Source organism: Cetorhinus maximus, chromosome 14, assembly GCF_964194155.1.
Source record: "Cetorhinus maximus chromosome 14, sCetMax3.hap1.1, whole genome shotgun sequence".
Classification (NCBI taxonomy): Eukaryota; Metazoa; Chordata; class Chondrichthyes; order Lamniformes; family Cetorhinidae; genus Cetorhinus; species Cetorhinus maximus.
Window position 1 is genome coordinate 30,005,164 of NC_135892.1, and position 23,357 is coordinate 30,028,520.

Below are 23,357 nucleotides of genomic sequence, written 5' to 3' on the forward strand. Positions count from 1 at the left end.
GTGGATGCTGGAGATCTGAAATAAAAATAGAAAGTGCAGGAAGAACTCCGAGGTCTGGCAGCATCTGTGGAGAGAGAAACAGTTAACGTGTTTTGAGTCCAATATGACTCTTTTTCAGAACTCTATTAAACTGAATACTGGAGTTTATTTCCACAGGGATAATATTGAAAAGCAGTGAGGTTATGTCACACTTGTATGGAACCTTGGTTAGACTACACTTGGAGTACTGTGAACAGTGCTGTTCTCCATCTTATTGAAAAGATAAGAAGGAACAAAGAACTGGAGAAGGTGCATAAAATATTCAGAAACTTGATACCAAAACAGAGAGGTTATACTAATTAGGGAAGACTGAATAGACTCAGGACTTTTGCTGAGCGGCGAGTTGATAGAGGCCATCAAGATAATGATTAAATTTTATAGGGTGAATATTGAGAAAATGTTTCCACTTGTGAGGAAGATCAAAACTAGAGGTCATAAAGGTAAGAGACAAAATACTGTGGAAACTGGAAATCTGAAATCTAAACAAAAAATGCTGTGAATACTCAGCAGGTCAGGCAGTATCTGTGGAAAGAGAAACAAAGCTATTAAGGTTTCAGGTCTCTAGTTATTTACTAGAACTGGAACTTTGTACATGTAACATGTTTTTTAAAAAAAACACAGGCACGGGGAAAGGAGTGGGAGAAGAATGAAAGGAAAGATTTATAATAAGGCAATTTAAGAAACAGCAGAATCATTACTCGCACTTCTGTGGTTATGATCTGCAATTGTTGAATTTGATGTAGAGTTTGGAAGGCTATAAAGTGCCTAAAGTGTTCTTCGAGCTTCTGTTGAGCTTCATTAAAACATTGTAGGAGCCAGAATGGAAGTGGGACAGAGAATTAAATGACAGGACCAGAAGCTCAGGGTCACACTTGCGGACTGAACAGAGATGTTCAGCAATGTGATCATCTAATCTGTGTTTGGTCTCCATAGTATACTGCAAACTACAGTGTGAGCAGTGAATGCAGTATACTAAATTGAAATAACCCAAGGAAGGAAAGAGTACTTGAGGCCATGGATGATGGGGAGGGAGGTGCATAGGTAGGTGTTCCCATGCTCTCTCGTTTGAGAGTCTGTAAACTCTTGCCCAGAAATGTGATGGTAATATCATGGCTGAACCAAAAAGCCATGGCAAAGCATGCTCCTAGAACTATTGGGTCCCCAACCCACTGCTGCCTGCACCAAAACATCTTCACCACCACCCCATCCCAACCCCCGGCACAGTGATCAGGTCAATTGGGTAGGAGTACTTCCCATTGACTCTGTTTCTATCTCCACAACTGCTGCATGGCCTTTTGAGTATTTCCAGCATTATCTGGTCATAAGTATAACATAGTGACAAATAAATAGGGAATTCAGGAAATACCTCTTTGCTCAAAGAGCGGTGAGAACATGGAACTCGCTGCCACATGGAATTGTTGAAGCAAATCGTATAGGTACATTTAAGGGGAAGCTAGACAAATACATGGTGGAGAAAGGAATTGAAGAATATACTGATAGGATTAGATGAAGTGGGTGGCAGGAGGCTTATGTGGAATATAAACACTGGCATAGACCAGTTGGGCTGAATGCCCTGTTTCTGTTCTTGGAATTTTGTCGTTGCTTGCATGGCCAGTGTTTATTGCCCATCCCTAATTGCCCTTTGAGATGATGGTAAGCTGACTTCGTAAACGGCTGCAATCTGTGTGGTGAAGGTACTCACCAGCTAAGTAGGGACTTCCAGGATTTTGACCCAGCAATGATGAAGGAACAACGATACATTTCCATTTCAGGATAGTGTGGAACTTGGAGGAAATGTGGAGGAGGTGACATTACTGTGTGCCTGTGTAGAATATGTAACACTATGGGTTGGATTTTCCACCACTCCCACCAGAATATTTGAAGACGGAAGGGCTTGAAAGATTTGAAATAAATACTTGCATTTATACAGCAATTTTCAATCCTTCAGGACATTGCAAAGTGGTCTACTGCCAATGAAGTACTCTTGAAGTATAGTCACTGTTGTAAGGTAGGAAACATGGCTGCTAAATTATGCACAGCCAGGTCCGACCAGCAGAATTCTGTTTCACTAATTTTAGTTGAGGGAATAATTATTGATCCTGTATACCATAGAGGTAGCCTCTGCTATTCTTCAAAATAGCACCATTAGATTGTTCGTGTCCTACTGAGAGAGCAGAAGGGGCATATTTGATGTTACATGAAAGACAATAGAATTATTTAAGATATAGAGCATTCAGCCCAACTAGTCTGTCCTGGTGTTTGTACTCCAGACAAGTCTCTTCCCATTCCATCTACCTTATCTCAGCCATACACCATGACCATTCTCTTTTCTCTCAAATACTTACCTTTGAAAACATCTAAGCTATTTGCTTCAATCACTTTCTGGGGTAGTGATTTCCCCATTCTGAGTAAAGGACTTTCTCCTTATTTCTCTATTGGACTTTTTAGTAATTGTCTTGTATTTATGATCCGTAATATTGGATTCTCCCACAAGTGTAAATATTCTCTCCACATCTCCCCTGACCAATCCACTCATAATGTTAAAGACTTCTAAATCTTCTCTTTTGTAAAGGAAAAGGACCAAACCTTTTTAATCTTTCTGGACTTCATCTTTTTCACAAGTTAACTCCAGTGCTTCATTGTCCTTTCTATAGTATGGTGATCAGAACTGTGCAGAGTACTCTAAGTGCACCCTAACCAGGGTCCTATTCAGGTTTAACATAATTTCACTACTTTTGAATTCTATACCTTCAGAAATAAAGCCAGTGCTTTGTTAACATTTCTTAATTGATTTGCTAGCCTGTGATGCTGTTTTTAATGATTTCTTCACCTGTATTCCTGGATTCATTTACTCTTCTACCCTATTCTGTTTCTTATTTTCTAAGGTTTTCTATTTCTATTTTACCTAACAAAGTGCATCACCTCACATTTATCTATGTTAAGGTTCATTTGCCACTTAACTGTCTATGCTGTAAGTTTCCTAATGTCGTCTTGTATCATAGTGCATCCTTGCTCAGTATTAGCTATACCCCCAGTTTGATTCATCTGCAAATTCTGATATTGAGTTACCTGATCTCCAGTCCAAATCATGAATGAAAATTATGAATAACAGACATCCCAGAACTGTCCCCAGTGGAATATTTCTTTCTACCTCCCTCCAATCTGAATAACTATTTCCTATTTCCCTGTTTTCTATCTTTTCACCAGTTTGCTATAAATTCACATATTTCTCCCCAATGAGCCTACGGTGTGGTACTTTATCAAAAGCCTTTTGAAAATCCATATAACATCCAGAGAATTAGAATATACAGCAGAGAAACAGGCCATTCGGCCCAGCCTATCATGCCCACATTTATGCTCCACTAAAGCCTCCTATCATCTAACTCGTATCGGCATAATTTGCCATTCCCTTCTCCCTCATATGCTTATAAGAACATAAGGAATAGGAACAGGAATAGGTCATATGACCTTTGAGCCTGTTACTCCATTTATTAAGATCGATGCCAATCCTCGGCTTTAACTCTATTTTCCTGCCAAGGGAGACCAACTCTTGGCAAACAAATACGGGACAATTCACTAGAGAGTGAGAGAGAGGGCTGCTGGTAGAGCTGGGGGAGTGTGCTCGGATGACCCCAAACCTCAATGTCCTCTTTCCCCTCGCTGCCCCCCTTTCCCCTCAGGCTGCCCTGGACCCACCTTCTCCTGCCCGGACCTTTCTTCCCTTCCCTGGAATCTCCCTTTCCCCTCAGGATTCCCAGAACACCTCCCCCCACTACCTTGCCTTTGGGCCTTTCCTGACAACCAATCCTCTTCAGGCCTGCCAGATACCTCCCTGGGTTGTGCTGTCTCAAGCCCCCAGACTTGGGCCTGAGAGGGTTGCCGATGCTGCCAGACCCAACGTTGGACTACTACCCCCCCCCCCCCCCCCCCCCCCTGCCCTGAGTGGAGCCTGAGTGCTGCCACTGGGGACTGGACCCCCCGCCCGCCCCTCGCTGGATGCGCCAGGCCCAACTGCAGTCACCTACCTGACAAAGTCGATAGGAGAGTGGTACTGGCCACTACTGCTGCACTTCCTGTGTGTCTGCAGATGCGCACTGTGTCAGCTCTGGATTGTGTGCGTGCATCAGCACAGCACACAAACGCAGCCACCAACAGTGACCAGGCTGTGGCAAGAGGAGCCCTTGAGCAGTTTCCTCTCTCGCTGCCTGGAGAATTCCAGGACAAATAGCGTGGCAGGAAGCCCACCCCCGCGATGTAGGACATCAAGCCAAATTCCGGGATAATCCCTGAAAATCTGGAATGGTTAGTCATCCTGTTCCTACCCAATTGCCATAGCCTTCGATTCCCTGAGATTCCAAAATTATATCGATCTCAGCTTTGAACATCCTTAACAACTGAACATCCATGGCCCTATGGGGTAGAGAATTCCAAAGATCCACAACCCTCTTGGAGTGAAGAAATTTCTCATTTCAGTCCAAAATGGCTGACCCCTTATCCTGAGACCATGGCTGGGATTTTCTGGCTCCGTTGTGACGTACCTCGCCGTGGGGTGTGCAGCAGGCCAGCCAAAAGTCCATTGACTTTCAGCAGGACCGGAGGATACCGGCAGCGGGCGGGACTGGAAAATCCCGCCCTTTGAGTTCTAGATTCTCAAGCCAATGAAATGAAGCTCTCAGCATTTATTCTATCAAACCCTCTCAGAATCTTGTACGTTTCACTGGAGCTGCCATCAATTACAGGGAAGCAGCTGATTAGGCCCATGACAATCGGGGATGGCACTCTCCAGGAATTCCACGCCGAATGACAAGGCTATGGCATGGGAAAGCAGGAGCCTTGCCATTTTCTTCCAGAAACATTTAGATCTCCTTCAGTTGTATCGCATCTTCAACCTCTTGTCCAGCTGCCTCCTCTCACTTGAGGTGTGGAAACATCAGGGGTCCGTGCAATGCAGGAAAATTATTGTGCTTCTGCAATAATTGCTGTTAAGTGGCTCCTTAATGGGTTATATGGCATTCCTGCCATTGCTGTCGGGCTGCTGTCACCGCTGTGTGTTCATCTCTAGGAAAAGCGCAAGGGGCAGGAGCATATCAGGGTGCCGGTCTGATGCTGTTAGTGCAATTTCCTCACCTCCGTCCCACTAATCCAGCCTCCAAAGCTGCCTTCATGGGGCTGGGAAAATTCTACCCCTTTGCCCTCCTCACTTTCCCACCTAGCTTGTATCATTAACAAATTTAGATACATTACTCTCAGTCCAAGTGTTTTTAAATAGCGGAGCCCCTGCACTGATCCTTCAGCCACCCCGTTTGTTACAGCCTGCCAGCCTGAAAATGACCCGTTTGTTCCTACTGTATTCCGTCCTTCAGTCGATCCTTTGTCCAGGCTAATACATTACCACCAGCCCTGTGAGCCCTCATCTTATCCAACAAACTTTCATGTGGCACCATATCTAATACCTTTGAAAATCTAAATATACTATATCCACTGATTCCCCTTTATCTACCATGCTTGTTACCCTCAAAAGCTCCATATAAGAAATTTGTCAAACAGAATTTCCCTTTCATAAAATCATATTCTGTATCTCTGTTAATAATTCCTTAATAATGGATCCCAGCATTTTACTGTTGACTGAGATTAGAATAGCTGGCCTGTCAGTTCCCTGTTTCTTCTCTCCTTCCTTTTTTGAATAGTGGTATTACATTTGTGAATTCTAGAATCACCCCAGAATCTAAGGAATTTTGGAATTTCATAACCAGAGGATCCACTCTCTCCGCAGGTACCTCTTTTAGAGCCCTTTTAGGGAAATTTAATTGGAGTGATATTTAATATAAAACTTAATGATAGGAGAATAGAGTAATGTTTAATTGATTAAATCTAATGCAGATAAACTCCGAGATACACTTTCGCCACAGCTATGTCTTTATTAATTAATTTATTTGTTAGTTATATTTGGTTGAATTCTTGAACTATTTAGTCACTTGAGGTCTAGATTTATCAAATAGGTGGATTTAGCTTGATGCTAAATAAATTACTGTGTTAATTGAGCAAGCATTTGTTGCCCATCCCTAATTGTCCTTGAAGAAGTGGTGGTGAGCTGCCTTCATGAACTGCTGCAACCCATCTGGTGCAGATGCACCCACAATGCAGTTAGAAGGGAGTTCCAGGATTTTGATCCAGTGATAGCGAAGGAACAGATATATTGTTCCAAGTCACTATGGCTTGGAGGGGAACATGCAAGTGGTCTTGTTCCTATGTGTCTGTTGCCCTTGTCCTTCTCAGTGGTGGAAGTTGCAGGTTTGGAAGGTGCTGCTGAAGATGGCTTGCTGAGTTGCTGCACTGCATCTTGTATATAGTACGCATAGCGGTGATAGAGGGAGTGAATGCTTAATCACAGAATCACTGTGCAGAAGAGGCCCTTCGGCCTATCGAGTCTGCACCGACATGTGAGAAATACCTGACCTACCTAATCCCATTTACCAGCACTTGGCCCAGCCTTGAATGTTATGACGTGCCAAGTGCTCATCCAGGTACTTTTTAAAGGATGTGAGGCAACCCGCCTCCACCACCCTCCCAGGCAGCGCATTCCAGACCATCATCACCCTCTGGGTAAAATTTTCCTCATATCCCCCCTAAACCTCCTGCCCCTCACCTTGAACTTATGTCCCTCGTGACTGACCCTTCAACTAAGGGGAACAGCTGCTCCCTATCCACCCTGCCTGTGCCCCTCATAAGGCAGTCAATAGGGTGCCAATCAAGCAGATGGCTTTGTCCTGTTTGGTGTTGAGCTTCTTAATTGTTGTTGGAGCCGCACTCATCCAGTCAATTGGAGAGTATTCTATTACACACCTGAATTGTGCCTTGCAGATTGTGGAGAGGTGTTGGGGAGTTACGAGGTGAGTTACTCGCTGCAGAATTCCCAGCCTCTGACTTGCTCTTCTAGCCACAGTATTTATTTGGCTGGCCCAGTTAAATTTCTGGTAAATGGTTACCCAGAGGATGATGATGATGGGGGAATTCAATGATGGTAATTCTGTTGGACGTCGAAGGGACGTCGAATGGTTAGATTCTCTCTTGTTGGAGATGGTCATTGCCTGACACTTGTGTGGCACGAATGTTACTTGCCAGTTATCAGCCCAAACCTGGATATTGTCCAGGTCATGCTGCATATGGAGATGGACAGCTTCAGTAACTGAGGAGTCGCACATCGTACCGAACGCTGTGCAATCATCAGTGAATATCCCACTTACAATGGGGGGAAGGCCATTTATGATGCAGCTGAAGATGATATGGCCTTTAATATTACCTTGAGTTGCCCCTTGCATTATAGTATTTAGTACTTGCTTTCCCACTACACCGATTTCCCACTCCTACTAAATTCCAGTTGACACTCTTTAGTTATCCATTGATTTCCATTTAACAGAGGGTGAGGGGGTCAGAGGCAGTGGCGGTGATAATGTCACCGGACTAGTAATCCAGAGGCCCAGGCTAATGATCTGGGGACACAGGCTTGAATCCCACCATGGCAGCTGGTGGAATTTAAATTCAATTAATCAATCTGGAATTAAAATCTAGTCTTGTAATAGCAACCATGAAATAATTGCCGTTAAAAACCTATCTGGTTCACGAATGCCCTTTAGGGAAGGAAATCTGCCATCCTTAACTGGCCTGGCCTACATGTGACTCCAGATCCACAGCAATGTAGTTAACTTTTAACTGCCCTCTGAAATGGCCTAGCAAGTAACACAGTTGCATCAAACCGCTACAAAGCCTACAAAAAGGAATGAAATCGATGGATCACCCAGTATTGACCTAGACACCAGAAACAACAATGGCAAACAGCAAAGTCCTCCTTACTAACATCTGGGAGCTTGGCCCAAAATTGGAAGAGCTGTCCCATAGACTATTGAAGCAATAGCCTGACATCGTCATACTCACAGAATCACACCTTACAGACAATGTCCCAGACACTACCATTACTTTCCCTGGGTATGATCTGGCCCATCAAGACAGACCTACCAGAGGTGGTGGCAGCACAATACAGTCGGGAGGGAGTTGCCATAGGTGTTCTCAACATCAACTCTGGGCCCCATGAAGTCTCATGGCACCAGGTCAAACATGAACATGGAAACCTCCTGCTGGTTACCACCTACTACCACCCCCCACCCCCCCACCCCCTCAGCTGATGAATCAGTACTCCTCCATATTGAACACCACTTGGAGGAAGCACTGAGGGTGGCTAGGGCACAGAATGTACTTTGGGTGGGGGCATCAATGCCTCTCACCAATAGTGGCTCAGTCGCACCACTACTGACTGAGCTGGCCGGGTCCTAAAGGACATAGCTGCTAGATTGGGTTTGTGACAGGTGGTGAGCAAATAAACAAAAGGGAAAAACCTAATTGACCTTATCCTCACCAATCTACCTGTCGCAGATGCATCTGTCCATGATAGTATTGGTAGGAGTGACCACAGCACACTTGTGGAGACAAAGTCCCGTCTTCACGTTGGGGATACCTTCCATCGTGTGTGGCACTACCACTGTGCGCAATGTGAGAGATTTTGAACAAATCCAGCAACTCAAAACTGGGCATTCATGAGGCACTGTGGGCCATCAGCAGTAGCAGAATTGCATACAATCTGTAACCTCATGGCCCAGCATGAGGGTCCGGGAGAGTGGGTGCAGACGGTGTCAAACACCGAGGCCCAGGACCATCGCCCTAAAAGGAGTTTCTTGCTGTCTCCCAGCCTGAGCTGCCAGAGGCAGAGCTGCAGATCAAAAATTGGAACCGTCATTCCCGGTCCTTTGTTTGTTGTTGGAGCTTTTTATTTATAAATGACATTTTTCCATTTTAGGCTGTAAGTTCACAGTGTACAATACAATTTGTATAACAGTTTCTGGGGGAAGGGAAAACAATCCAGTTCTTGAGTTAAGGCCGTACTGAATTTATGTATCATTCTTCTCTGAAAAATTCAGATCAATAATTCAGTCTACATTTTCTTAAGCTGCTGGTAGGTGTCTGATTCACAAATCCTGGGGATAGTGTCATTAGTGACCATAAGACATAGGCCATTCGGCCCATCGAGTCTGCTCTGGCATTCAATAAAATCATGGCTGATCTGATAATCCTCCATCCCACTTTCCTGCCTTTTGCCCATAATCCTTGATTCCCTCATTGATTAAAAATCTGTCTATCTCAGCCTTGAATATAATTAACCACCCAGCCTCTACAGCCCTCTGTGGTAAAATTCCACAGATTCACTACACTCTGAGAGAAGAAATTCCTCCTCATCTCTGTCTTAAATGGGCTTTATGCCCTCTGGTCCTAGACTCTCCCACAAGGGAAAACAACCTCTCAGCATCTACCTTGTCAAGCCCCCTGAGAATCTTATATATTTCAATAAGGTTGCCTCTAATTCTTCTAAACTCCAATGAGTACAAGCACAACTTACTCAACCTCTCCTCATAAGAAAATCCCTCCATACCTGGGATCAACCTAGTGAACCTTCTCTGGACTGCCTCCAATGGCAGTATATCCTTCCTTAGATAAGGGGCCCAAAACTGTTCACAGTATTCTAGGTGTGGGCTAAAATGTGTAAACGGAGCAGATGCCATTTGTGGTATATTGTGGGCTGGCGCCAGAGAAGTTGGAATGGTAAGGCTGTATTAGCCACAGCATTGAATTGTTTTGTAAAGGTGGTGATTTCTTTGTAGCCACTTCCGTAACATCAGTTGATTGCTCTGTGAGTAATTATCCTTAGAGAATCAATCAGCATTGGGCCTCCAATTTCACCATTGCTACAGTCATGCTGCCTACTGCATGTAAATATAATGAAAGAAAGACAAAACCTACATTTATGCAGCACCTTTCATGATGTCTCAAATCACTTGGCAGCCAATGAAATACTTTTGTGTTGTAGTCACATGGTATACTGTAGGCAATGTTATCAAATGGAGCAAGCTCAAGGGGCTGAATGGCTTATTTCTGCTCACAATACTTATGTTTGGATGTCATTCTGGATCGATGAGTAGAGCTGGGCTAGATGGCCTTTGTCACCCATAATTATTTTGCGAACACAGGGTGAAATCATGGCTAGAGTTCTGTTTATTTTGTTGTTAATGAAAGTTTACTGTGAGCGGGCTTTGTGGGGTGAAATTGCCAGGACAGGAGTGTGTAATTGCAAGAGCAGGAGTGCGTAAATCAGTAGCTTGTTTTATGCTGCAAATGATTCTCAAGAGTCTTTTCCATTGACCTCAATCGTGTCCTTTTATCTACTTAACTATTATCCCACTCTATCTTGGTGTTTTTATGTGATTTTTGAGGTCTTGAAATATCATGATAAAGATGTGTTGCTTAGTAGATATTGGAAATGTATTGCAATGAAAAGCAGCAATCGGCAGACTTGCTGATCAAGAAAACACATCTAATTGTGAACCATTCAGTCATTGTTGCTTAGCCTTTTAAAAGCTGTGTCATACAGACATCTAAGGACTCCAATGCTTCTCACTGACAGTGAAGACCTATGTTGTTCAATCACTCCACTTTGTTGCTCAGGAGTCAATTCATCTTTCTACCCTGTGAGATTACTGGTAAAATAGAATCCAATTATACCCCTTCCATGAAGTAATTATGTTGAATTATATCATGCAGCAGGCAGGAGAAAATATTCTAGTTCTTCTACAGAATGGAAAGGATCTTGTGCAGTTTATCTGGGCTGCAAATATTGAATTTTACCTCCAAATATGAATTTACTGTCAACGTGTTCATATGGTGCAATGTGCAGAACTTGTTAATGAGGGCTGAGGCAGTCAACGAAATCACTGTTATCATCTGTACAGTGTTATAAATAACTAAGAGGATATTTTCCTGTGAAGTTAACAATATTGCATGATGCTGGCAAAGTAAAGTTTGTACTCTCTCGTTTGTTTAATAGTGGTTGTGGGATCAACTATAGGATGCACACAAACTAACACTACATTATATCATTGTAATATTAATGACCCATGCTGCATATATAGCAAGCGATATTTTAAGCAAATGCCAACAATGGGTGTTAACATTTTACTAGGACCTTTCTGTGATTGGTGAATTGTTTGTTGAATCTTGAAAGGGGGAAAGGTATCATATATGATTGAGAGGGAAGGTTAAGTGGGGAGGGTGTGGGGAATAAGGGGACTGGAAAGAGGAGAAACACCCGGGTCCATGATTGCTCTCCCTGGCCCTACCTGGCATATCCCCCACTCTACCATTAACATCAACCCAGGGGATCAACTCTGGTTCAATGAAGAGTGCAGAAGGGCATGTCAGGAGCAGCACCAGGCTACCTAAAAATAAGGTGTCAACCTGGTGAAGCTACAAGACTGGACTACTCGTATGCTAAACAGCAAAAGCAGCATGTGAGTAGTCCATTAACCCCGTCCTCAATGATGGGGGAGCCCAGCTCTTCAGTGAAAAAGACAAGGCTGAAGCATTTGCAACAGTCTTCAGCCAGAAATGTTGAGTGGATGATCCATCTCGGCCACCTCCTGCAGTTCCCAGCATCACAGATGCCAATCTTCAGCCAATTCGATTTACACCATGCGATATCGAGAGATGGTTGAAGGCATTGGATACTGCAAAGACTATGGGCCCTGACAACATTCCATAAATAGCACCGAAGACTTGTGCTCCAGAACTAGCTGTACCCTTAGCTAAGCTGCTCCAGTACAGCTACAACACTGGCATCTACCCGGCAATGTGTAAAATCGCCCAGGTATGTCCTGTCCACAAAAAGTAGGACAAATCGAACCGGCCAATTACCGTCCCATTGGTGTACATTTGATTATCAGCAAAGTGATGGAAGGGGTCATCTACAGTGCTAGCAAATGGTACTTACTCAACAATAACCTGCTCAGTTCGGGTTCCGCTAGGGCCACTCAGTTCCTGACTTCATTACAGTTTTGGTCGAAACATGGGACGGGATTTTCCATGCCTGCTGGCTTCAGGTGTGTTCGGTGGCGTGAGTGGACAACATGGCATGATCAGTTTCACAACAGTGTGAAGTCAGTTTGCGATCGTCTGCTCAGCCTGCCATCGGACATTGGGAACCTCATTGTAATACATCAGCATATCATTATTAGACATGCCCGGCAGAATCGTCCGCCCCGCTGCTGGATCGTCCGCCCACATCAGTGGGAAAGCATGCCGGTGTAGAACACGTCTTGACAAGTGTGACGTGCAGAAGTCGGGACTTACCCGTCATGGCTTTGCTCACGTCATGGACATCCAAAGAGCAGAAGATGCTGGAGCCCAACAGCAACGGCACACTGGAGGCGCATCCATGGCATGCTGGGTTGATTTTTATGAACATGGTTCTGCTGAGAAATAGCTCACGGAAGTTGGATAATCACTGTTGATTCTCACAACGGGTGATGGTTGACGGGGTGGGAGAGGAATGGCTGGGAGAGGAAGAGGTGTCCGGGGGGGGGCAAGGTTGAGAGGAGGGGAATGAAAGTGTCAGGATGGGGGGAGGTTGAGGGGGGGGAATGAAGGTGTTGGGGGGAGGTTGGGAGGGGTAAATGAAGGTGTCGGTGGGGGAAGGTTGAGAAGGGGTGAACGAAGGTGTCGGGGGTAAGGTAGAAAGGGGTGAATGAAGGTGTCGGGGTGAGGTTGAGGGGGGATTGAAGGTGTTGGGGTTGAGGTTGAGAGGGGGGATTGAAGGTGTCGGGGAGGTGAGGTTGGGAGGGGGGAATGAAGGTGTCGGTTGGGGTGAGGTTGGGAGGGGGGGGAATGGACCGAAGGTGTCGGGGGGCTGAGGTTGAGAGGGGGGAATGATGGTGTCGGGGGGGTGAGGTTGGGGTGGGGGATTGAAGGTGTCGGTTGGGGTGGGGGAATGAAGGTGTCAGGATGGGGGGGATGTTGAGGGGGTTAAGCTGTCAGGGGGAGGTTGGGAGTGGGCGGAGGGAGAGAACTGGGGGGAGGAGGGGTTAACGGAGGAAAAGACTGCAACTGGGGAGGTAGGTATAAGGGGGGTGGAAGGTGCAAGGGAAAGAGTGCGGAGAGGAGAGGGTGTCTGGAGGGAGGAAGGGGTACGGAGAGGGGAGGGTGTCGGGGGGGGGGAAGGAATGTGCACAGAGAGGGGAGGGGAGAGTGTCCGGGGGGAGGTTAAGGGCACAGAGAGGGGAGGGTGTCCAGGGGGAGGTAAGGGCATGGAGAGGGGAGGGTGTTAGTGTTAAGGAAGAAGTAAGAGTGGAGGAAGGAATCAGGAAGGGGGTAGGTGTGAGGCTGGAGGAATGTGTAAGGCTGGAGAAAGGAGATAAGAAGGGGGAGTGACTAAGTGGGGGCGAGTCTGGGAGGTTGGGTGGACTAAGGGGATAAGTGTACCGGGGTTCCGGGAAATGGGGTATGGAGGGGGGATGGGGTTGAGAACATAAGAAACAGGAACAGGAGTAGACCATTCGGCCCCCCAAGCCTGCTCCGCCATTCAATAAGATCATAGCTGATCATTTTGTGTTTCAAGTTCCACGTTGCCATCTAACCCCGATAACGTTTGATTCCCTTGCCTAACAAGAATCTATCTACCTCTGCCTTAAAAATATTTAATGACCCTGCCTCCACCACCACCACCTTCTGAGGCAGAGAATTCCAAAGTTGCACAACCCTCAGAGAAAAAATTTCTCCTCATCTCTGTCCTAAAAGGATGACCCCTAATTTTAAAACACTGCCCCTAGTTCTGGACTCACCCAAAAGAGGAAACATCCTTTCGACGTTCACCTTGTCAAGGCCGTTCAGGATCTTGTATATTTCAATCAAATCACCCCTCAATCCTCTTGGAATCAAGCCCAGTCTGTCCGACCTTTCCTCATAGACAACCCACTCATTCCAGGTATCAATCTAGTAAACCTCCTTTGAACTGCCTCCAATGCATTACATCCTTCCTTAAATAAGGAAACCAAAACTGCACACGGTATTTGATTGCGGTCTCACCAAAGCCCTTTATAACTGAAGCATAACATCCTTACTTTTATGTTCAATCCCTCCTGTAATAAAGATTAGCATTCCATTAGCCTTATTAATTACTTGCTGTACCTGCATACTAATTTTTTGTGACTTGTACTAGGAACACCTAGAAATCTCTGCACCTCAGAATTTTGCAGCTGTTCTCCATTTAAGTAGTACTCTGCTTTTTTGTTCTTCCTGCCAAAGTGAACAACTTCACATTTTCCCACATTAAACTCCATTTGCCTGATATTTGCCCACTCACTCAACCTATCTATATCCATTTGCAACCTCCTCATGTCCCCTTCACAACATACTTTTCTACCTATCTTTGTGTCATCTGCAAATTTAGCTACCATATCTTCACTCCCCTAATCTAAGTCATTGATGTAAATCGTAAAAAGTTGAGGCCCCAATATTGACCCCTATGGGACGCTACTCATCACATCCTGCCAATCAGAAAAAGACCCATTTATGCATACTCTACTTTCTGCCTGCCAGCCAGCCAGACAAGCTTCTATTCATGTTAATATATTACCCCCTACACTGTGCACTTTTATTTTCTGTAACAATGTTTGATGTGGTACCTTATCAAATGCCTTCTGGAAATCCAAGTACAGCATGTCTACAGGCTCCCCTTTATCCACAGCACATGTTACCTCTTCAAAAAACTCCAATAAATTGGTTAAATATGATTTTCCTTTCACAAAACCATGCTGATTCTTCCCAGTTGCCTTGAGCTCTTCTGAATGCCCAACTATAACCTCCTTAATGATTGATTTTAATACCTTCCCCAGGACAGACATCAAGCTAACTGGCCTATAGTTTCCTGTTTTCTGTCCCCCGCCATTGTTGAATGGAGGGGTAATATTTGCTACTTTCCAAGCTGATGGAACTTTTCCAGAATCTAGCGAATTTTGGAAAATTAACACCAGCATATCAACTACCTCATTAGCCACCTCTTTTAAGACCCTAGGATGTAGTCCCTTGGGACCCGGAGACTTGCCAGCCTGCTGCTCCATCAATTTGCTCAATACCGTTTCCCTAGTGATTTCAATTCCACCAAGTTCCTTTCTCCCGTTCACCTCCTGATTTGCAGCTATTACTGGAATGTTTTTTGTATCCTGTATAGTGAACACAAGCAAAATATTTTTCATTTCTTCCTCCATTTCCTTATTAATCTACTTTTAACTCCCCACTGTCGTTCTGTAGAGGACCAACACTCACTGTACTTACTCTTTTCCTTTTTAAGCATCTGTAGAAACTCTTGCTATCCGTTTTTACATTTCTAGCTTGCTTCCTCTCATACTCTAATTTCTTTCTCCTTTTAGTCATTCTCTGCCGTTCTTTATATTCTGTCCAATCATTTATCCTGACACACATCTTTGTGGAGTTGTATGCTTTTTCCTTAAGTTTGATGCTTTCCTTAACATCTCAGTTAACCACGGTTGGTGGGTCCTCCCCTTAGAATTTTTCTTTACAGTAGGAATGTACTTATTCTGAATACTCTGAAATATCCCCTTAAATGTCTGCCACTGCTTCTCTATTGATCTATCCTCTAGCCTAGTTTCCCAGTTCACTTGAGCTAGCTCAGCTTTCATCCCCACATAGTTGCCCTTATTTAAATTTAAGATACTAATCTTGGACCCATTATTCTCCCTTTCAAACTGGATGTAAAATTCAATCATATTGTGGTCGCTGCTACCTAGGGGTACCTTTACTCTGAGGTCATTAATTAATCCTGTCATGTTACACAATACCAAATTAATATAACCTGCTCTCTGGTTGGTTCCAGAACATGCTGCTCTAAGAAACTATCTCGAAAGCATTCTAAGAACTCCTCATTCGAGCTACTACTGCTAATCTGATTTTTCCAGTTTATATGTAGATTAAAATCACCCATGATTATTGCCGTCCATTTATCACAAGCACACAATATTTTCTCTTGAATGTTTTGTCCTACACTGTGGTTATTGTTGGGAGGCCTAAAGACCACTCCCACTAATGTCTTTTTTCCCCTGCTATTCCTCATCTCCACCCAAACCGATTCTACATCCAGATCTCCTGAACCAGGTCAACTCACACTGCACCAATGATTAACAGTGCTACCCCTCCACCTTTATCTAGCTCCCTGTTCTTCTTGAATGTCATGTACCCTTCAATATTAAGGGCCCAATCTTTGTCATCCTGCAGCCACGTCTCCGTAATTACTGTCAGACCATATTTACTTACTTCAATGTGGGCCATCAATTCATTTACTTTGTTATGAATGCTACATACATTCAGTTTTGTCTTTTTGTTACCTTTGTAACATCTAGTCTTGACTGTTGATGTATTCTTAGGTTTTTTTCTCTCTGTCCCTTCCTGCCATTCTCTGACTCTCCTTTCTCATATTACTATTTTGCTCTCTTGTCTTGACTCTACACCTTGAATTGCTACCTCTACCCCTCTTGTTTAATTTAAAGCCCTCTCTACTTCCCTAGTTATGTGATTTGTGAGGACAGTCGTCCCAGCACGGCTTAGGTGTAAACTGTCCCAATGGTACAGCCGCCATTTTCCCCTGTACTGATGCCAGCGCCCCACAAACCGGAACCCACCTCTCCCTCAACCGTCTTTTAGCCATGCATTCGTCTCTAATCTTATTTGCCCTATGCCAATTTGCACATGGCTCAGATAATAATCAGAGAGTATTACCTTTTGAGGTTCTGCTTCTTAATTTGGTACTTAACTCCCCATACTGACTTTGTAGAACCTCTTCCCTAGTTCTACCAATGCCATTGGTATTATATGGACCACGACAACGTCCTCTCCAGCCCTGAGCAGATGTCCCAAACCCTGGCACTGGGCAGGTAGCATAGCTGTCTGGACTCTCGCTCTTTGCTGGAGAGAATGGTATCAATCCCCCTCCCTATACTATCCCCTACTACAACTACATTCCTTTTTGCTTCCCCCACTTGAACGGCTTCCTGTACCACAGTGCCATGGCGAGCCAGCTCATCCACCTTGCAGACTTCGCTTTAATCCACACAGGTTGTGAGCACCTCAAACCTGTTTGACAATTGCAAAGCCTGAGACTCCTCCCCTACGGTCTGCTCGGTCCCATTACCTGCCTCACTGACAGTCACATCCTCCTGTCCCTCACTGCTGACCAAAACAGATGACCCTCTTCTAAGAGGTGTGACTGTCTTCTGGAACAAAGTATCCAGTTATTTCTCCCCCTCCCTTATGTTGTGCAGTGTCTGTATTTCGGCTTCCAGATCAATAATCCTGATCTGGAATTCCTCAAGCTGCTTACACTTCCTGCAGATGTGTTTGTCATGGATTGCCTTGGCATCCAAAAGTACCCACATCTCACAGCTGCAACATAACACCTGTTCCGCCATTTTAACTTATGTTATTTAGTTAATTTGCTTTAATTACTTTTCTCCCAATGTATGCTACAATTTACTCTGTTTATTGAATGCTCGTACCACTGACAACAAAAGGTTATATGCTTCTTAACTCCAAGGTATGTGTTTTAGATGTTTGTTTAAATTACTTTATTTTTATTGCTTTTTTATCTTTATTGTTTGATTTTAATTTTAAAGTTTTAAAATTTTGAGTTCTGTGGGGGCAAGGGGTTCTGGGGTGAGAAGGGGCGTGGAGGGGGGCATGTGCAGGTGAACGTGCACTGGAGGGATCTGATGGGCCCATGTCTGCCTCCTGGTGAGCGAGCTGAGGTGGGCTTGGTATGGAGGAAGGGTGAGAATGACCGAGGGCAGAGTGAGGTGGTAGGGTGAGTGTTCGATGGTAGCAACAGAAGGGATGGTGGGGTGGTTGGTGGGGACCCAGAGGCAAACATGGACCCTTGGGGAAGAATTTTCTGGTTGGCGATCGGGGTGGGGCCCACTCACTGACGTGTAAAATGAAGCGCGGTGCCGTCAGGCGGGTGTCTCAGCGTCACCACGCTTCATTTAGATTTTCAGCACACCCGCCAAACTGTCAAAGGCCTCTTAAAATAGTTAAATGAGCTGCCCGTCCAACCTTAACAGAGGTGCCTCAGGGAGATTTCTGTGCTCTTTCACGCGCATGCGCGAAAGAGTGCAGGCCCCGACTCAGGGAATCCCCCCCGCCCCGGCCCGCACAGGGAGTGGTCAGTGCTTCCGGGTGCGCATCATGCTGGGCGGGCCTTAATTGGCCCGCACACGTAAAATGGCGGCGCAGACCCGATCGGGGGCGCTGACCGGGTTGCGCCCGGCCCCGTACAACCCTCCCCGATGGGGGGAAGTTCTGCCCTAGGGGTGGGAAGGAGAAGGCCAGGGAGGTGAATGTGGATGGGCGTGGGATTTTCAGGAAGGAAGGGAATGTGCACGTTCACCTGGACATCCCCGAAAGCAAAGGGGTGTGCCTCGTAGGTATCTGAGGGGAGGTGGAAGTTGGAAGGTGATGCAAGGGTCGGGGTCAACTCTGATCGGGGAGCAGATATGGGTGACTGGGGTGGGTAAAGGACGGGGAAGTGATAGTAAAACCAAATTAGCACCATGCTGTCCAAATCGAAAGTGAAACAAAAGTCGTAGTGGGCAAGATCAGGTGCTGCATGGGGTTATGATCATTGGGTGGACGGAGATACGGGTCAGCTCAAATGTACAACTGAAAGTGAATCCCAGCAGGCAGCATTGAAAGTGCTCAGGACATTGAGATAAGTCTGAAATGTGAAGGATCTGTGTGCATGTGAGAGTGCTTACACGAGTCTCCAAAAGGCCCTGCCACACACACATTCTTCCCTCCCGCATCACTCGCGGGCAGGCTGCTCCCTCTGCGGTAACGGGTCTTCCAGGCTGCTTATTCCCACCTCTTCACTGAAGGAGGAGTCCTCTTGGCTGCCGACGAGGACGTGGATGAAGCTGATGGACTGGCTGGCTGAGGGTGTTGGTCCCTTGGCAGAGCTCTCTGTGAACCAAAGTAGAGATAATTAGTGCATGGCAGCCGAGTCAAAAGCAGGAGAGAGAGCACTCACAGTTGCGTTGAGGGAAGGATGACCTGGTGCAGAATCCTCATGGGTATTTGTCACCGTAGCTGCAGGCAGGGTCCACTTCCTTACCAGTCAGCAAGATGACGTGCTCACCAGAGTGAGTGATGGGCCTAATGTGGGCCACTCTACCCCAGGTCTGGGACCTCTCCCTGCTGATTTGAGCAGGCTTTGCCTGTATGAAAACATGGAGAGAGTATGAGCAGGACACATGGCACTGCAGGAATGTTTGTGTAGTGAGCGGTGCCATGGACAGGATGAGGATGTGAGCTCCAGAGGTTATGAGCCTGATGGAGATGTGAGGGTGTGTGTGAGAGTTAGTGGTGGTGTCCCTTGAGGTATAAGATCCCTGTGGATGTGTGATGGGTTTGTGAGTGTGAGTTGAGAGTAATGAGAAGAGTGAGATAACCTGACGGTACAGATGAGACCATTCATCCTGTTGTGGCACTGGGTGGCTGCCCTCTTTTGCAGGGCATTGGCGCCAACTGCCGCCTCCCAAGCATGGTTGGTAACACCACTGCCCATCCTGTGGCCAGAGTGGGGGTAGAGGACATCGTGGCAGACCTCCATGGCATCCAAAAGGCATTTGAGTGACGCATCATTAAACCTGGGAGCTGTAGTCTTTTTGCCTTTCGTGGACTTCTTCCCTGCAGTAGTTGTGGCCTGGAAGCTCTGAGATTTGTGTGCGCGGTTGGAGTTTAAATATGGTGCCTGGCGTGATAAAGTGGCGAAGTAATGGCGGGCGGGTGTATGAGAGCCTGCTTGCCATCGAAGTGGCGTGTTTCCTGGGAATGCATAAATAGTATGTTGGGATTGGGATGATATGGCATGAAAAGCTGCCATCGCAGCTGATGGGCAAAACCTCATTTTATCCGCCTGCTACCTCACTTAGTGCAAATCTGGGATGATTCTGTCCATGGACAAAAGAGATGGACTCAAGAAGTGAGGTGAGAGTGACTGCCCTTGGAATCAAGGTAGCATTTGACCAAATGTGGCAACAAGGAGCCCTAGCAAAACTGGATTCAATAGAATCAGGGAAAAACTCTCTACTGTTTGGAGTTGTACCTTGAACAAGGGAAGATGGTTGTGATTGTTGGAGATCAATCATCTCAGTCCCAGGACATCATTTCATGAGTTCCTCAGAGCAGTGCCCTAGGCCCAACCATCTTCAGCTGCTTCATCAATGACCTTTCCTCCATCATAAGGTCAGAAGTGAGAATGTTCGCTGATGTTTGCACAATGTTCAGCACCATTCGCAACCCTTCAGATATTGAAGCAGTCCGTGCCCATATGCAGCAAGACCTGGACAACATTCAGGCTAGGGCTGATATGTGGCAAGTAACATAAGTGCCAGGCAATGACCATGCCCAACAAGAGACAATCCAACCATCTCCTCTTGATATTCAATGGTATTATGATCGCCGAATCCTCCACTATCAACATCCTGGGGGCCACCATTGATCAGAAATTCAACTGGACCAGCCATGTAAATACTGTGACTACAAGAGCTGTTCAGAGGCTGGGAATTCTGTGGCAAGTGTGAGAATGGATGTTATTTTTAAAAATATTTTTGGGGAATATGCTATTCTGTGAAGAAGGTTGTGTGTCTGCATGTGTGTTTAAATGATTTAATTAAGCTGGGGAAAGATTATGACAGACAGATTGGGAGGTTTAAGACATGAAAAGATAGATGCGTTAGGTTGTGCAATTTCAATAAGGTATTATGGTGGGTTTGAGGTACAAGTAAATAGGTTGGATCTAACATTTTCATTTCTAGATAAGTTGAGAGTGCGTTTGATATCAAAGGAAAGTCAGAGGTGACAAGAAACATTTTTGCATCTTACACAAGTTCCATGGGTAAACAGAAGAGGGAACATTGCATTTTATTGACCCAAAAGCAGAGACAAAATAGAAACATGAACAATTTTATATTTGGAATGATTTGAGGTTCTTCGAAGAAGTGTGGGAACAATGGAACCTGAGATGAAAGTGGGGATAAGGTATTTTAGAGTTACTATGGAGAGCTCAGCTGTTGGCTATGTGAGGATGATTTCCTGGAAACAACTCTAAACTGGGAAAAGATGCAGTTTGAATCCGCCATCCAGTCAAGCCAGAAAAGTCTTGGGCTGCAAAAAGCAGTCTTGTTCTGAAGTCCTGGATTTCCACAGCAGACTGGAAGAGAGTTTAGGAAGTCATGTGGTATACCTTTATTAGAGCTACAGCAGTTTTCCTTGGGTAATATTACTGGACTTTTATAGTTAAACGTCTATAAGCGAGTGTTGCTTGGAAGGTGTTTACTTGCGTGTCTGACAAGTGGGGAGTTTTTTGGGGGGATGTTTTGTTAGACTAATTTTAACTGTGTTACTGTAATCTTGTGTGCCTAAGTTTTCTTTTCCTCTTGTTAATTAAACTTTTACTTTTAATTTTTAAAATCCCAAAAGTGTCAGTGGACTTCTTGCTGCTGAGATCAGTCCACTTTCGCTTCGTTTTCAGAATACAAAAAGGGTATGGCCTGTAAGCCAAATTTCCCTCTGGGATTTGGTTTGCTTAGCAATTAACATCTGCTGTGGTCATAACGCAAGTAACTCACCTCCTGATTCCCCAAAGCCTGTCCGCCATATACAAGGCATGAGTCAAGAATGTGATGGAATACTCGCCCCTTGCTTAGATGAATGCATCTCCAACAACCCTCTAGACCATTCAGGACAAAGTAGCATGCTTGATTGGCACCCCATCCACCATCTTCAAAATCCACTTCCTCCACCACCAACGTACAGTGGCAGCAGTGTGTATCGTCTACAAGATGTACTGCAGCAACTCACCAAGGCTCATTCAACAGCAAATTCCAAATCCGCAACCTCTTTTACATGGCAAGGGCAGTAGATGAATTAGACTGCCACAACCTGCATGTTACCCTCCAACCAACACACCATCCTGACTTGGAACTATTTCGCTGTTCCTTCATTGTTGCTGGGTCAAAATCCTGGAATTCCCTTCCTAACAACACTATGGGTGTACCTACACCACATGGACTACAGCGGTTCAAGAAAGTGGCTCACCACCACCTTCTCAAGGGTAATTAAAAAAAAATGCTGGCCTAGCCAGTGATGCACACATCCTGTGAAAATTTTTTTTAAAAATTAACAGATAATCCCAGTTCTATCCAACATATTGGAAAAGCAGTATGGTTTTACCTACTCAGCACAGGACTACTGTCGATGAGGAGGATTGTAAAAGTTATGCATAGCCGGCATGAAATCCAGGGGCCAGATGGTCTCCTTCTGTGTCCAGATGTTTCTATGGCCCAGATTTCCATCTTTGAGGTGGGAGTCATGAGTCAGGCCATTTTCTTGCAGTTCTGCCTCTGCCCGGCAGTATACGGCCGCGCTATTTTCATAATGGGGTGGTAGAGGCAGAGTTGCCACCTCCAGAAGCAGGCCTGAGGTGGGAATAGAGGCAGCTGGATGCCAAGTTGGTCCAGGTGGAAGGCTTGCCTCCATTCATTGGGACATCAGCCCAGTTCTGTAGATGAGTGTTAAGCACCCTAGCCCTCAGTCCCACCCAACCCCTCCCACACCATGTCCCCTCATATCACCCATACCCCAGGCCCACTCCATACCCCATCAGCCCCCCATTCCCTCTCATATACCCCCTCATATCTCCTAATTCTCCCTCATTTCTTCCCTTGGCCCCTCCACACCACCACCACCTCTATTCCTACTCTCCCAGTAACCACTTTGAACAGAATTCATGAGCCCTATAATAACATTTGGAAGTCTCCTGGTAGTACAGAACTTGAGTATTGCTGAAAAAAGAGTCATGCTGTCTAAGCTCAATGTCTTGCACTCATCAGGACAGATTGCAATATTACCAATAGTAAAGGGGCAGCCTAGAGTCACAGGCTGTTCCCTATACTGTCGGTAATCTTGAGATTGTAATTAAAAACACATATTTATACACAATTGCATTATGACCTGTGAAGTTGTCACCATCTTTTGAACTTCTTATAAAAGGTTTCTGACTCCAGTCTAAGCTTTCCCCATTGTTCATGAGACCTCTGAAGTGCCATGAGCCATCTCCCCTATCAAAATGGGCCTGACTCCATGCAAAAGCCCGGGGCCTAAAATGCCCACCCCTGCAATGGAGGAGGCCGGGGCATGATTGCTGTGTGCAGGCTCACTAACAGCATCCTTATCCCAGATATATAAAAATCCCACATGACTGGAATGGGGCCAGGAATCCTGGAATAAGATCCTTCCCATATTTTTAATCCCACCAAACTCCTCTCCGACATGCAAAGAATCATGAAAATCCGGGCCTATGATTCTAAATAACTATC

At 45.4% G+C, this 23,357-nt stretch overlaps 1 protein-coding gene across 3 annotated transcripts in view; it reads left to right on the forward strand.

Moving 5' to 3' along the window:
* LOC144689556 (plasminogen-like) overlaps positions 1-23,357 on the forward strand; it is a 183,648-nt gene that overhangs the window by 21,629 nt on the left and 138,662 nt on the right. The gene's annotated exons all lie outside the window — the stretch shown is intronic.